Raw genomic sequence first — 14,862 nt, forward strand, 5'->3', positions numbered from 1 at the left:
GCATTTTAACTATAATGTGTTGTGGAGAGGTTCTTTTTGGATCTTGTCTATTTGGGGTTTTGAATGCATCCTATATCCGAATGGATGCCCCATTCTCAAGGTTTGGAAATTTTCCCATTTTTATTTTTCTGACAAGGTAGTCAGTTCCATCTCTTCATCTCACAAAGCTCTTTAATTCTAGTTATTCTTAAATTCAATCTCTTAATGTTGTCCCAGAGTTCTTGTATATTCTGGTCATGGTTACTTATTTTCTGTTCTTTAATACTGTCTGAAAGTTCAAGTCTGGTCACTTTCTCTTCTAGCTCTGAGATTCTATCTTAAGCATGGACTAATCTCCTTAAAGAGACTTTCTACTGAATACTTTATTTGATTTATTGTGTCTTTCATTTCCAGGATTTTTTTGGTTCTTTTTCAGTATCTCTCCTTATCTCCTTACATTCATATCCTGTACTGACTTTCTCGACTCATTTTTTTCTATGTTCTCTTGGAATTCAAGATCATTTTTATAATCACGTTGGAATTTTGATACTTCATCCACTTTTTATCTTTGGAGTCAGTTGCTGGTGAATTGTAAACATTAGGAGGTATTATGTTACCTAGTTTTTTCATATGTCTTATATTCCTGTGTTGTGTTTTTATATATCTGTTGGGATGAATTTCTCTTCCATTCTTAATATGTGGACCTTTTAAGGGCACAACCTTCTCTTGTGAAAGTGTCCTAGATTGGTCTAAATTGATACCTTTCCTAGGTATGATATCTACAACCTTTGTTTAATTATTTCTGTTTTTGCTGTAGAAGTGGATGTTCATGAGTAAAACTTCAAAATCTCTCTCACTGGGGGGTTTTCACTAGTTTGGAGTTTTTGTCCCTTCTGTTCTTTGTAGTAAAGTATAACTGATGTTTGTGGTTAATTTGTAGTGGAGGAAGGTACACTGCATTTTGGCTGGATTTAGTTCATTAGCAGAGTGTGTACCTTGTGAAGTTGTAGTGTCCCTGTGAATATCCAGCACATCACTGAAAAGGGGGAATTAAACAATAGCAGTCGCCAAAGCAAACAACATATAACATTGAAATAAATAGTGCCTACTATGACATCTTCAAAAATAATTTCCAAAAAAACAGGAATCGTGGTAGCAGAAGTTGCCAGTAGCAAAACCAATAAATAACGGTGAACTAGATCTCACATTAAACAACAGATGTCGACTATTTTATCCATATTACTTATAACTGCAACCAAGTGAATATAGGGGTAAGAGTTATATAAGCCAAAAAGTTCTGAAAGATGGTAAAAATACTGTTCATTAAGACAAAATACAATGTAATAGAAAGGTAGAAGAAAGTTTAGAATGTTAAGGCTGTGAACAGAGATTGCCTGAAGAGATTGAACAAGTAATGGTTGTAAAGGAGGAGGAGAGAAAAAACGAAGAACAATAGAATATGGCTGTTAGCAGGACTTCTGCTAACAGGAGAGAAGGAGAAACAAACAAAACAAAAACAATAAATCAAAAACCCCAACCCTCAAAAAATGAGAGAAGGAAAAGTACTGTAAAAGCAATGCTAAACATGAGAAAAAAAAAAGAACCAATTATATGTGTGTGTGTGTGTGTATGTATATATGTATATGTATCTCCACAAACCAATCAGCACAGCAAAGTCCACCAAAGAAAAGGGAATAAAGATTCTTAATGAAATAGTGGAAGAATTATCTCCACTGAGGAGGTCAAAACAGTTAACAAGGATGGATGGTTACTGCCTGAGTCCTTCTGTCCTTTTCGTGGGCTTTATACTGACAGAGAGCAAGTCCTGGAGGTTATTAATCCCTGCCCCTTTTTGTGTTGTCTCCTTGAGTTTCCTGTTTATTAGGCCTAAAACTGAAACTGGTTGAAATAGCCCCCAATTTACCTTCTTACCCCAGTGTAAGGTTGGATGAAATGGGAGGTACTGTTGATTGGAGATTTTTCAGGAGAGACCAGATCTGTGCACTCCCAGGATGGTGCTGCTGCAGAGTTCTTTGGGTTTTGGTGACTGGGGCTTAGGTCTAATCAGGTTTTAGGGGCTTTGATGGGTGGTATCTAGTCTGGAGAAGTTACATCACATGCTTCTAGATTCCAACAGGTGCTTGGAATTTGGATCTCAGAAGCTTCCTGGGTATTCTACTCATGGAGCTAGGGGAGCCAACCCTCCTCCACACATTCTGATGCCTCCAAATATGGCCTTCTCAGGCTTAGTCTCTGAGTATTTTCACACCCACCTGTTAAGTTTTCCAACCCCCTTCAGCTGTTCTCCTTGTGAGCTGCCAGATTCAGAGCAAAAGTAAGTTGCATTCCTCTCTATTTCTTTTCTTTTTTTTCTTTTGACTTTAATTCCCTTGGGTACAATCTTCTTCTGTGTCTGTTTCACTCATGTTCTGCTAGGTAGGCCATAGAGTAGGCTCTTGCTGGGACACTGTGGAATGTTTTGCTATGTTCTCCTGGCTCCCAGTATAGCAAGTATGCCAAATAAAGAAAAGAGACACTTTTATCAAGGTGGCTCCTGCCTCAGCTCTCTGTCAGTTGATAAATAAAGAGCACTTTTCAAATACCAGTTCACTGTATGTCCTCTGGATCAGCCAATTTCAGGCTGTTTATCTGTTCTACAGAGTTTTCCATGCTAAATTTGTCCCATGTTTCCTTCTTTGTTTTGCTGCCAATTACTGACTTGGTTCTAATGTATTCTTTCTTGTTCTTTGTTCAGTGCACCCAAATTTCTGGGTCTCTATGAGATTAACTCTCCAATATTGAATTTCAGTCATTTCTCTCTTTCACTAACCTCACGGACTCCCGCTGCTTAAATCCCAAGTTAGGGAGCAAGTAGGAATGCAGCCTTCCTCTAATCTTGACTCTCAAGACATCAGTTCATAGTTAACAGTTTCTGCAGACCCTATTTTAGTCATTTTTTCCCCCTTTGTAATCAGAAGACCTGACAAGAACAATTAAAGGGAGAAAATTTATTTTGGGGTTTATGATTTCAGAGAACTCAGTCCATAAATGGTCGGCTGCATTCCTTGGGGCCTGAGATAACACAGAACATCATGGCAGAGGTATGTAGTGGAGGAATAAGACTCTACATGATAATCAGGAAGCAGAGGGAAAGAGAGTAAACTCAACTTACAAAATATATACCCTAAAGACATGCCCCCATTGATCCACCTTGTCCAGTTTATAGTCACTAATCAGTTAATCCCTAAATGGGATTAATGTACTGATTGGGTTAATACTCTTGTAATCCAGTCATTTTACCTTTAAACCTTCTTGCGTTGTTGCACACATGAGCTTTTGGGGGACATAATACCTAAAACATAACAAGACTATAAAAAAACCAAAGGTCAAATGTTTTCGCTGCTGTGTGGGAGCTAAACCAAAATAAAGGGAATTGAGGAAGGAGAGAAGTTCAGTAGATTAGACAAAGGAGAATAAAAAGAAGGGGGAGAGGGGATAGGAATAGGGAAGACAGACTAAATCTAACAAAATTTTCCTGTGTACAGATATGAAAATGCCTAAGTGAATCCCACCAATGTGTCCACTCACAAGAATGGGATCCTCATTAGAACAGGATATATCCTATGCTTATATAATTTTATCAAAATGAATTCTATGTTGTGCATAACTAAGAAGAACCAATTAAAAATAGAAAAAACAATTCATTTTAATAGGCATAGTGTTATCTGTAGCAATATCCCTGTGGTTTTAATTTGCATTTTATTATTGATTAATGATCTGGGACATCTTTTAATCCAGTTATTTACCATCTAAATATCTCCTTTGGTGAATGGTGTCTTTTAACAATTTCATTCAGGTAGGTAAGTTTTTAATTTTAATGAAGTCCAACATACTTTTTTTTTAAAAAATTTTGCTGCTTATGTTTTGTACATAAGTTTTAATTTTTGTATTACTTTGGATGGAATTTTGATTTTCTAACATTTTAATCAGTTTCTTTTGTATATAAACACATAACTTTTTCAGTTTTTTGTTGATTCAATTATTGTAGATTTTATTAAAAGATACTGTTTAAAGTGAACATGCAACTAAAATAGTGAATAAAATGTTTCAGGAAGGAAATGATGTGAGCAGAGACTTGACAGTGTGAACCATAAAGGTGCTTGCAATGAACTAAAGTAGTTTGGTAATAAAAGATGTAAATTACAATATTATGGGAGATTGGATGTGAAGCTGGGGAGGAGCCAGTTGTTAAATTTTGGATCTGTTACACTTAGGAATTTGATTTTTATCTTAGTAATGATAAGTATTTAAGGATTTTAAACTAGGAGCTTGTTTGACTAAATTATTATTTTAAGTCACTAGCTGTAAGGGAGGAGGATTGAGTTGAGAAAGTAAGAGAAATTGGAGACTACTGAACTACTTGGGGACAGAGGGACCTTTTTTAGGGCAGTATGAATAAGATTAGAGAAGAGAGGGATTTACACTACATTTTATTGATGAAATCAACAGTATTTGAAGTAGAAGAGGGAGTCATAGCTGATTTAAGGGTTGGAGATTCCCACTTGGGTGACTGCATGATTCAATGAGATGAAATGAGTAATTTGAAAACAAAACCATAATCTAACTTTTAAATTAAATCTATTTTTGATGGGGCAAGTGAGGTAGGGTGCAGTTGAGAAAAGCTCAGTTTCTGATCATCATCAAGATTATATATAATGTTGCATCGAGAAAATGTGCACAGGAGTCAGTAGTGAACTCAGGATCTAAAATAAAGATTTCGAAAGTCATCAAGTTTTTATAAATTAGCATTAACAACCTTTGTACTGCTTAACATAACTTAAAAGATCACATTGTGGTTATTGAAAGCAATTTACTGATGCTTGAAGGTAAGGATTGCTTGGTTATTTGGGAAGGTAAAGGAAAGGGAGTATTTCCCAAACTCAGGTGACTTGGTAATTTCTGTTTTGGTTAAAAACCAAATCTGTGGTTTTATTGTTAGTTGTAACAGCAGTAATAAATTTTTACCATGGAAAATTTCAACCAAAGTAGATGGAATTGTATAGTTATCTCTTAGGTACTTATTATGGAGCTTTCCTTAAGTACCTTTTATGGAGTTTAGCAACTCCTGGCTAAATATTGTTTAATCCATACACCTTTCATCCTGTATTTACTTGAAGTGAATCGTGACACGTCATCTGTAAATATTTTAGTATTGATTTCTCGAAAAGATAACTTTAAGAAACACCTAAAACATCAATAATAATTCATTAATATCTTGAAATAATTCCTATTGATTTTTTTTTTTTCCCAAAGAGTAATTTCAGTGGAAACTTGGGGTCTAAAGTAAGATCTTCTCTTTTTTTTAAACTAGAGGGAATGAAAAATGAGATGGAAGCTGCTTTTATGAAAGCAGGGAAAACAAGAGTGTGGTTCCTATTAAGGAACAGGAAGTTACAGTCTTTATATGTTTTATCCGATAGGGACAGTTGAATGGTGTATAGGCTTTGGGAAGGAGTAAAGAATGAAATATTGACACAGGGGCATGTAGCAAGAACAAGAAGTTTATCTTGTTTCCTGAAATACTATTAAAGGATAAAGAATGAGAGAGAGGCAAAAAATTGAGCATTTGAGCAGATAATTTCTAACTAATAACTTCATTTTATTATGCTAGGTAAGAGCATAAGTGCTCTACCATGATCTACACCTTCAGCCTGCGTGGGGGCATTTTATTATGATCTCCATGTACAATGTCTGCCATTATTAAAAGTCAGAATAGCTGGGTGTGGTGGTGCATGCCTGTAATCCCAGTGACCAGAATGAGGCAGGAAGATCCCAAGTTCAAAGCTAGCTTCAGCAGTTTAGCAAGGCCCTGAGTAACTTAGCAAGACCCTGTCTCAAAATAAAAAAAGACTGGAGATGTGGCTTAGTGGTTAAGTGCCCTGGGTTAAATTCCCAGTTTACCCCACCACCAAAAACAAAAAACAAACAAACAAACAAAACCTACCAAAGAATGCCTGGGGCTTTCAGAAGCTAAAAAGAGTGTGGTGTAGCAGGGGATACTGCCCTAGAGGCTTCCAAGGGAGCTTTGGCTCTACAACACATTGATTTTAGACATCTAACTGCCAGAACTATGTGATGATAAATTTATGTTGTTGAAGGCTCTCCAGTTCATGGTACTTGGTTTTGGCAAAACCTTGGAAACTAATGCAAGGGAAGAACCTTGGATATACAAAGTATAGTATAAGATACTAAAGAAGAACTCTACTCACCTTGTTGTAGTCTCTTGACTTTCACCATTCTTTGTTTAGTAATTTTTGTAATGAGACTGAACATGTGTTGGCATTTTCAGGCATATAAAAATATTACTGGTTTCAACAGATGAGTTTATTTTTCCTGACAAAGACTTTTTGAAATTTTTTGTTTAGTACATTCTTGTTGTACTCTGTAGGGTATGCAAATAGTTTTAAGTGCAATTTGATTACAGTGAGTAGAGTAGTTATTGTAGTTTTGACATGCAAGAGCTAGAAATTCTATTGGGTAAGAGAGGGGAACCTAGGTAGCACTAATTCCTAGGATTAAGAAGTGAATTACCAAGACTAAAAGAAAACGTTTTGAGCCCTGGGAAGAAAGTTGTAAGGTCATTTGATAAAACACTTCACCTATTTTTCCCTTCAGTTTCTTGACTCTTTGAGTTGTATTTTAGTGTACAGTGTGGGAGTTAAGAGTTTTTCTTCTTTACTCCTGAAATAAACCAGTCTTTTTAAAAAAGTTTTTATTGATGTATTATAATTATACATAATAGTTGGATTCCTTGTGACATATTCATACATGCATAGAACAGTTAGATCAATTTCATTCCCCAGTACTTCCCTTTTCCTTCCTTTTTTCTTCCCCTTCTTCTTCCTTCTGATCCCAATCCTTTATTCCACTGGTCTTACTTCCGTTTATTTTTAATTGGTACATTATAAATATACTTAGAAATGAGATTTCTTGTGCTAGATTCACACATGCAGGTAGTATAATTTGGTCAGTGTCGTTTCTAAGTACCTCTTCTTTCTCTCTCCTTCTCCCTCCTTCTCCCTCCTCCCTTACCTTTGATCCCCTTCCTGTATTCTACTGTTCTTCCTTCTATTTTCCCTGAGGTCCCCTTTTAAAAATTACTTTTGAAAATAGGGTTGCAAAAATAGTACAGAGGTTTCCCTGTTATCCTTTTTCTGTCCTCTCCAAATGTCAGTATCTTATATAACCACAGTATAGTTACTAAAACCTGAAAATTAACTGACCTACTAACTTCAGTATAAAGATCTTATTCAAATTTTACTTCTAATAATTAATTCTCATTAATATTCTTTTGTTTCTGGTTGTAGGATCCAATGTAGGATCACAGTGTTTGTAATTGTTATGTCTCTGGGACAGTTCTTCAGCTTTTCTAAGTGTTCATGACTTTGGGACCTTTGAAGAATTCTTCGCAGTTTTTTTGTATAATGTTCTTAGTCTGGTTTATCTGATTAAATTAAGATTATGAATTTCTGGCCATGATACCACAAAAATGAAGTTGTACCCTTCATTATCAGAGTAGAATACCCTTGTGGATACTTACATTATTGGTAGTGTTAACTGTAATCACTTGGTTAAGGAAGGAGTCTGCTAGGTTTCTCCACTGTAACATTACTTACTTTTCCTTTTATAATTAATGAGTATCTTATGATTTATTTATTTTAATTATTTGTTTTTTAAATTTTACAGATTGCATTTTGATTCATTGTACACAAATGGAACATCTTTTCATTTCTATGACTGTACATGATGTAGATTCGTACCATTTGTGTAATCACACATGAACACAGGGTAACGATGTCTGTCTCATTCCACGATTTTTATTACCCCCCCATTTCCTTCTCATAATCTAAAGTTCCTCCATTCTTTTCTCACTCCTCATTATATGTCATCCTTAACTTATCAGGGAAAACATTCGGCCTTTGGTGTTTTGAGATTAGCTTATTTCACTTAGCATGATATTCTCCAATTCTATCCATTTATTTGCAAATGCCTTAATATTATTTTTCTTTATGACTGAATAACATTGTGTATATATACCACAGTTTCTTTATCCATTCATCTGTTGAAGGGCATCTAGCTATTGTGAATTGAGCTGCTACAAACATTGATGTGGCTGCATCACTATAGTGTGCTAATTTTAAGTCCTTTGGGTGTAAACCGAGGAGTGGGATAACTGGGTCAAAAGGTGGGTCCTTTCCAAGTTTTCTGAGGATTCTCCATAGTGCTTTCCAGAGAGGCTGCACCAATTTGCAACTCTACCAGCAGTGTAAAAGTATGCCTTTTCCCCCACATCCACACTAACATGAGATACCTTTTTATTGTGCATAAATTTCTTACTATACTTTTTGCTCATCCATTTTAGTATTCACTAATGAACCTCACCTGAAAAAGTTATTGTTGCATATCCATTGATGATTTTCACATTTCTATCATTCCTTCTATACTTTTAAAGTCTGTGATAGGAAAGAACTTTCTCTTCTCCCTCATTTATTTTTATTCAGTTATTCATTTATATCTATATGGACTCAATTCTCTTATTTTACAGGTTAGAGTCCATTGTAGTTCAGATTTTTCTAATTATAGGTGTAACGTTTTTTCAGATGTTAAAGTAAAATGTTACTTGATGCTGGAATAGTTTTGAGAACTCTAATACAACTTTCTATATTTAAAGTAACAATACAAAATTAGATACTTCAGTTATTGTTCAGTGAACAATATTATTCACAATTGTAGTTATGGGAAAACTTACTAAATAGATCCACAAAATAATGAAATGTATATCTTTTCTCTGGCTTGGACTTGATTTTTCTTTTTCTTCCTTTTTTTTCCCCCCCTCAATTACTAGGGATTGAACCCAGGGTGCTTAACCACTGAACAGTATCCCCAGCCCGCCTTTTTCAGTGTTTTCTTTTGAGGCAGGATCACACTAAGTTGCTTATGGCCTTGATAAATTGCTGAGGTTGGCTTTAAACTTGTGATCCTCCTGCCTCAGCATCACTTAATTACTGGGATTACAGCTGTGCTCCACTGCACTCAGCTTAGACATATATATATATATATATATATATATATATATATATATATATATGGACCCAATGCCTTTATTTTTTATGTAGTGCTGAGGATCGAACCCAGTGCCTCACATGTATTAGGCAAGTGCTCACTGAGCTACAACTCCAGCCCCCTGAACTTCAATTTTAAAAGTTCATTTATATGTAGGATTTATTAACTCATTTCTTTCTGATCTTGGTCCCAAAGATTTTGTTTATTTACTGTGTTGTCAAACTTAATAGGCACATTTTATTCTCTTACGAAACTTAGCCTACTTATCACAGACTGTATTCTTTTCTTAGTGAGTTTTAAGTTTCTTAAGATTTAGTTGTCATATTTTAAACATTTTGTGATAATATCATTGTCATGCTTTTGGCATTTAGCAAATGTTAAATTCCAGTGGAAGTTTATGTGATAGAGGGGGCCAAAAAAAATGATCTTGGTTTTTAATGATTGTCCCCTCCCCCTTATTCTTGAGACTATAGCACATAGAAAATTATTTTACAGTGCATGCTGGGTTAAGAGAAGTTTATTAGATTGTTCTTGTTTCAGAAGAATTAATATTATAAAGCCATTTTTGCAAATTAATCTTGTACAAAGTGAGTTAATTGAAGATGAAGGTAGTGATTGTGTAGAAAGGGTGTCAGTTAAACTTTAAAATTTGAGCTATAAATTATAAGAAAATCTTACTTAGTAATTTTAATTTTTGTATAGTTAAAATTCTCGTCAAGTATTTTTATTAAATTTTGTGTCTTTTCAGGACTGTGGTAAGATGGTAGTGGTTTTTACACTTTTGAAATAATTTATATATGAAAATCATGGGGTTATGTAAATTTTGGTAAGGAATTTTGTTTTTTGTGATTGTATTTTAAGAACACATTTTCTCATAACTTATTTTTTTCAGACTCCCTTCAACAGTAGATTTTTTTTTGCTTTAGCCAAGGACATATTTAGAATAGTTTTATTGTTCTGCTCATATAGCTACTACATTGATGATAGGCCTTTCTTTCTTTCTTTCTTTCTTTCTTTCTTTCTTTCTTTCTTTCTTTCTATCTATCTATCTATCTTTCTATCTATCTATCTATCTAATAGGCATTTCTTGATGAAATTGTTAATTATCAGACAATTTTCATTTGTACAAGTAGGTAGGTCCATTAGTAAAATATTTTAAAAGTTTATAATTTTTTCCTGAGGGAGGTTTGTGGTAGTGGTAGTGTTCAAATTTGGGGGAAATTTAATTTTTAAAAATCAACAGTTTTCTTAAAAAAGCACATGGAAATATAAAATCTAGTAATTTTGACAGGTTTGTCAGTTTTTTATTTGCATGTATTCTTTCATATTTAGTGTGAGGCAGTTTGGAATAAGGCAAGTTAATTCCCTTGGGTTTCTTTTTGATTTTGTTTTAACATACTGTTTTTTTTTTTTTAAAATTTTTTTTTAATTGTTGATGAACCTTCATTTTACTTATTTATATATGGTACTGAGAATCGAACCCAGTGCCTCACACATGCTAGGCAAGCACTCTACCAATGAGCCGCAACCCCAACCTCATTGGGTTTCATTCTTAACTCATTAGCTATTTTAAAGACTGATGAAATGTTTAGTGCACTTAAAATTTAGAGCAGTCCAATCAATAACATTTATTTCTGATCAGTTGTATGATTTATAAAGTAGAACAGCTTTTGATATAAGATGATTGGATTAATATAGAAAATTGAATGAGTGTCCTTATCACAAATCTACATATTATATTCCTTCAGTCCTCCTTTGGCTTTGGTCTTGATCATTTAGTTCATAGCAGACTCTTTTCTCTTGACTCCAGTTTTCATTTATAATGTTCTTTCTGTTAGGTTTATTATTTTGGATTTGACTTTTGACTTCAGTTTCTCATCAAGACTCATTTGGATCTGTTCGACTAATGGTTTTAGATTTTTTTCTTCCTTTTCAGATAGTACACCTCCCCTAGTTGAATTCCTAAAACCCAGCTTATTATCTTGGCAGTATTCTCCAGACTGGAACTAGGGGTGAGATTGCCATAATTTCACTTCCTTTTGTAGCTGTAATGGTTTATAGATTTCAAGAAAAAATTTTAGTCAATTAAAAGGTAAATTATAAAATTGGTTATATAACTAGTTAGAAATCATGAGATGATCCCATTTACAATAGTATTAAAAATAAACTTACTAATGAATTAGTAATTTATTTCTCCCTTATTAGTTAATATCAAGAGGCATGATCTATCTCCCCTCCCCTCCCTTTTGTGGCGTTGCGGATGGAACCCAGGGTCTTGTGCATGCTAGGCAAATGCTGCATCACTGAAATGCATTCCCAGACTCTATACTTTATTTTATATTTGCTAATTATTAAACCCCCTTTCTGTTTGTCAGGTACTAGCACTTTAGTTCCTTAAGAATAGAAAGAGAAGACAGTTCTCCAAAATGTTCATAAATCTCCTGACCAGATAGAAATGCAAATAAATCACTAACAATGTGGTGAATTATCATGAACCTAAAACTACTTAAAAAATAAAGTTCATTGATTTTTCAAAACAGTAGAATGATATAAATAAGGAACTGAATTAAATTTGTAACACTCCTTTTAAAAAATAAAAATACATGTACAAATGCATCAAAAAATATGTATAAAAAAAGCACAAAAAGTGTTACAGAATGGCATGTACAGGGTGGTATAAAAACTTTCAAGTGTGGACTGGAGTTGTGGCTCAGTGGTAGAGCGAGCGCTCCCTAGCATGTGTGAAGCCCTGGTTTCAGTCCTCAGCGCCATATAAAAATAAAATAAAGTTATAGCGTCCACTTACATCTAAAACAAAATATTAAAGAAAAAAACATAATAAAAACTTGTAAGTGAGAGACCTAATACAGCCTAGATTTCAAGCTTAGAAATTTCCAGTTTGCTCCAGGCAAGAGTGGGTTATGAAGGGTGAAGTAGAATTTGTATATATACGAAAGTGGTAAGGAGTGAGTTTTCTTAGAGGAATAGCTAGTACTTTGGAATTATTATGAACCAAATAATGGGAAAGAAACAGGGTTGAGGTGGTAGGAGAGAGTTAAGGTTCTTGGTGCCCCCCCCCCCTTTTTTTTGGTGATGGAATATAAGAAGGTAAATTTAGAACAATACTGAATTGAAGAACAATGTGGCTAGTGTGTTTATGAGTGTTTGTAGCTGAGATAATGTGTAGGCAGCATTTTGGGGAAAAGGTATGGCTACAGTGGCATTGCATTTTCAGAGATTAATGTAAAGCCTTGGAAAATATTGGTGAATAAACAGTTCAGAGCTCTTTGGACATGTCGTATTTTTTTGCTTTCATTTTTCCTTAAGTCCAGGGACAGTCATCTGTGTTGTGGGACTGTATGTGTATTTAAGGTCACTTGGAGAAGAGGCCTCTCATCTTGCCACTCCATCGTGGATGTATTGTGTTCTTTTTCTTAACCCTTTAAGCCCTGTGCAAACCCCTTCCTCAACTTTGAGAGTCACAGCTTTAGTGGATCAGTTTTTAGGAATGCATCCATCAACTGTTTTTGTTTTTTGTTTAAAAGAAAAAGTTGATAACTTTGGTTACTTTGCAATTTCAAGAGTTCTAATGCTTAATTTTGTGTACTCTCCTTAAACCCTCTCCCCCCATTTCTGGGATACATTGTGGTGTTTTGGTACATGTATACAAAGTGTTATGAGCAAGTCAGGGTAATTAGCATATTCATCTCTTTAAACATCACTTCTTTGTGGTGAGAACATTCAAAATCCTGTTAGAGGTATTTTGCAGTATACAATATGAAATTGTTAACTATAGTCACCCTCCTTGCATTGTGTATGTATACGTTAGGTTAATGAAAAAGAGTGCAGATATCATACTGATTTTATTTTCTTGGAATTGTGTGACAGTTTTGTTTTTAATTTTTTGGAGAAATCTCTGTATTGCTTCCATAATGGCTGTAGTAATTTATATTCTCACCAACAGTATAAGGGTTCCCTTTCTCTACTTCTTTTCTAATACTTAATTTTTTGTCTTACTTTTTCTTTCTTTCTTTTTTCATTTTTTAATAGTAACCATTTTGACTGGAGTGGGGCAGTATTTCCTTGTAGTTTTGATTTGTATTTCTCTGATGACTAGCACACATGTTTTTAATTAAACAGATGTTTACTAGGTTTTAGACACTATAAACATAACAATAAGCAAAAAGGGCTAAAAATACCTGCCCCTCAAGGAGTTTACATTCTTTTATGCTTTTATCTGCTCCTCCTTCCTATACGTAAGAATACTCATTAAAGAGTTCGAGGTATTCTTATAGTCACTCTCCACAGCAACTATAATGAAATATGACTTTTTAAATGATTCATGTTTGACAGATAAGAATGCCGAGGCACAGAGGGTTTTAGAGCTAGAAAGTAGCATACTTAGTGTAAGTACCCAGGCAGTCTGGCTCTAGAACTCAAACTCTTTAATCACTCTGTTCAATTTCTTTTTGACTTTAAGGTTTGTTATTACCAAGAGATTGTATTAATAGCATTTTACAATAAATGGTTAGGTGAGATAGTAGAATAATGATCTAACTTGCTTTTACAAATGAACTTTATCGCTGTCCCACTGAGCACATGATTAAATTTTGGTTAAAAGTATCCTGTGTGTTTAATATTTGAGAGTTTCCAGATTAATGTTATCAAAAGATTTACCACTCTCCCTTTTCTTGTATCTTAATGTTGCCTGGTTATTTGGGTCACCTTTTAGTGTAAATTGCTATGTAACTTGAAAGATCTAAATCTATTCTGGCAATCATTCCTGAAAGAACTACAAAATCTTTCTCATTCACAGGTTCAGTTTTACTGGGAAAAGACATTGAAATGTTTTCTGGGTTGAATACTATTTCCACTTTCATATTACAGAGAATTTAAGTGTATATTCATGTATATTTTATTGGACAAAATTTTTTCTCTTAATATACTTAATTTGATATCATGAACATATGTGACAGTCACAATTCAAGCAAAAATTGTTAGCAACCATATTACTTCTATGTAGATACATAGTATCACTTAACAGAAACTGTTGAAAAGCATCTTCTCAATAATCTCATTGTCACTGTAATCATTGATTTGCTTAGCAAATTTTGTGGTGCCCAACTACCACCATCACCTGTCTGTGTATTTTGTGTGCATGCTTACGCTGCTATGAAAGTCTTTATAAAACAAGGCTTGAATTAATAACATTGTGTTATATAGTCTTTAACTTGATAGTGAATTCCTGTGATTAAATAGAACCTAGTGATTTACAAATAAAACTGCATGTAACTGGAAATAATGTTCCCTTTAAATCTTGCTTTTGATTCAGTTAATAACCATGTGTGAAACTATGAGTGTTGTACTATGAAATGATTAGGCTAACAGTTGTATTCTGAATCATCCCTTTACCCCTTGTCATTTGCGGTGTGGTACATGACAGACAAATATTCCTTGTTTTAGTAAATGGGGTATTGTGTCTGTGTTTACATATGCTCATGAACTCTTACATACCCTTAAATCTATCCAGGGTCATAACATTGAGTAAGGAACAAGGAATGTTAAGATATGAGGGCATAAATTAGCTAGCATGTTAGATGCTTTAATCTGCTGATGCATTTTTTACTTTTTTTATGACCATTTTTTGGAGCAATTTCAGGTTCATAGCAAAATTGAGCAGAAGGCAGACTGATTTCTCTTACAACCCCTGAGCCCAACCCATTCTCTCCTACTATCAACAGTTATCAAAGTGGTACCTTG

General features: G+C 34.2%; 1 protein-coding gene across 3 annotated transcripts in view; it reads left to right on the forward strand.

Annotated features, from left to right (window-relative positions):
• The window catches only part of Stag1 (stromal antigen 1), a 378,160-nt gene that overhangs the window by 77,482 nt on the left and 285,816 nt on the right, over window positions 1–14,862 (forward strand). The gene's annotated exons all lie outside the window — the stretch shown is intronic.

This window comes from Sciurus carolinensis, chromosome 9 (genome assembly GCF_902686445.1).
Source record: "Sciurus carolinensis chromosome 9, mSciCar1.2, whole genome shotgun sequence".
NCBI lineage: Eukaryota > Metazoa > Chordata > Mammalia > Rodentia > Sciuridae > Sciurus > Sciurus carolinensis.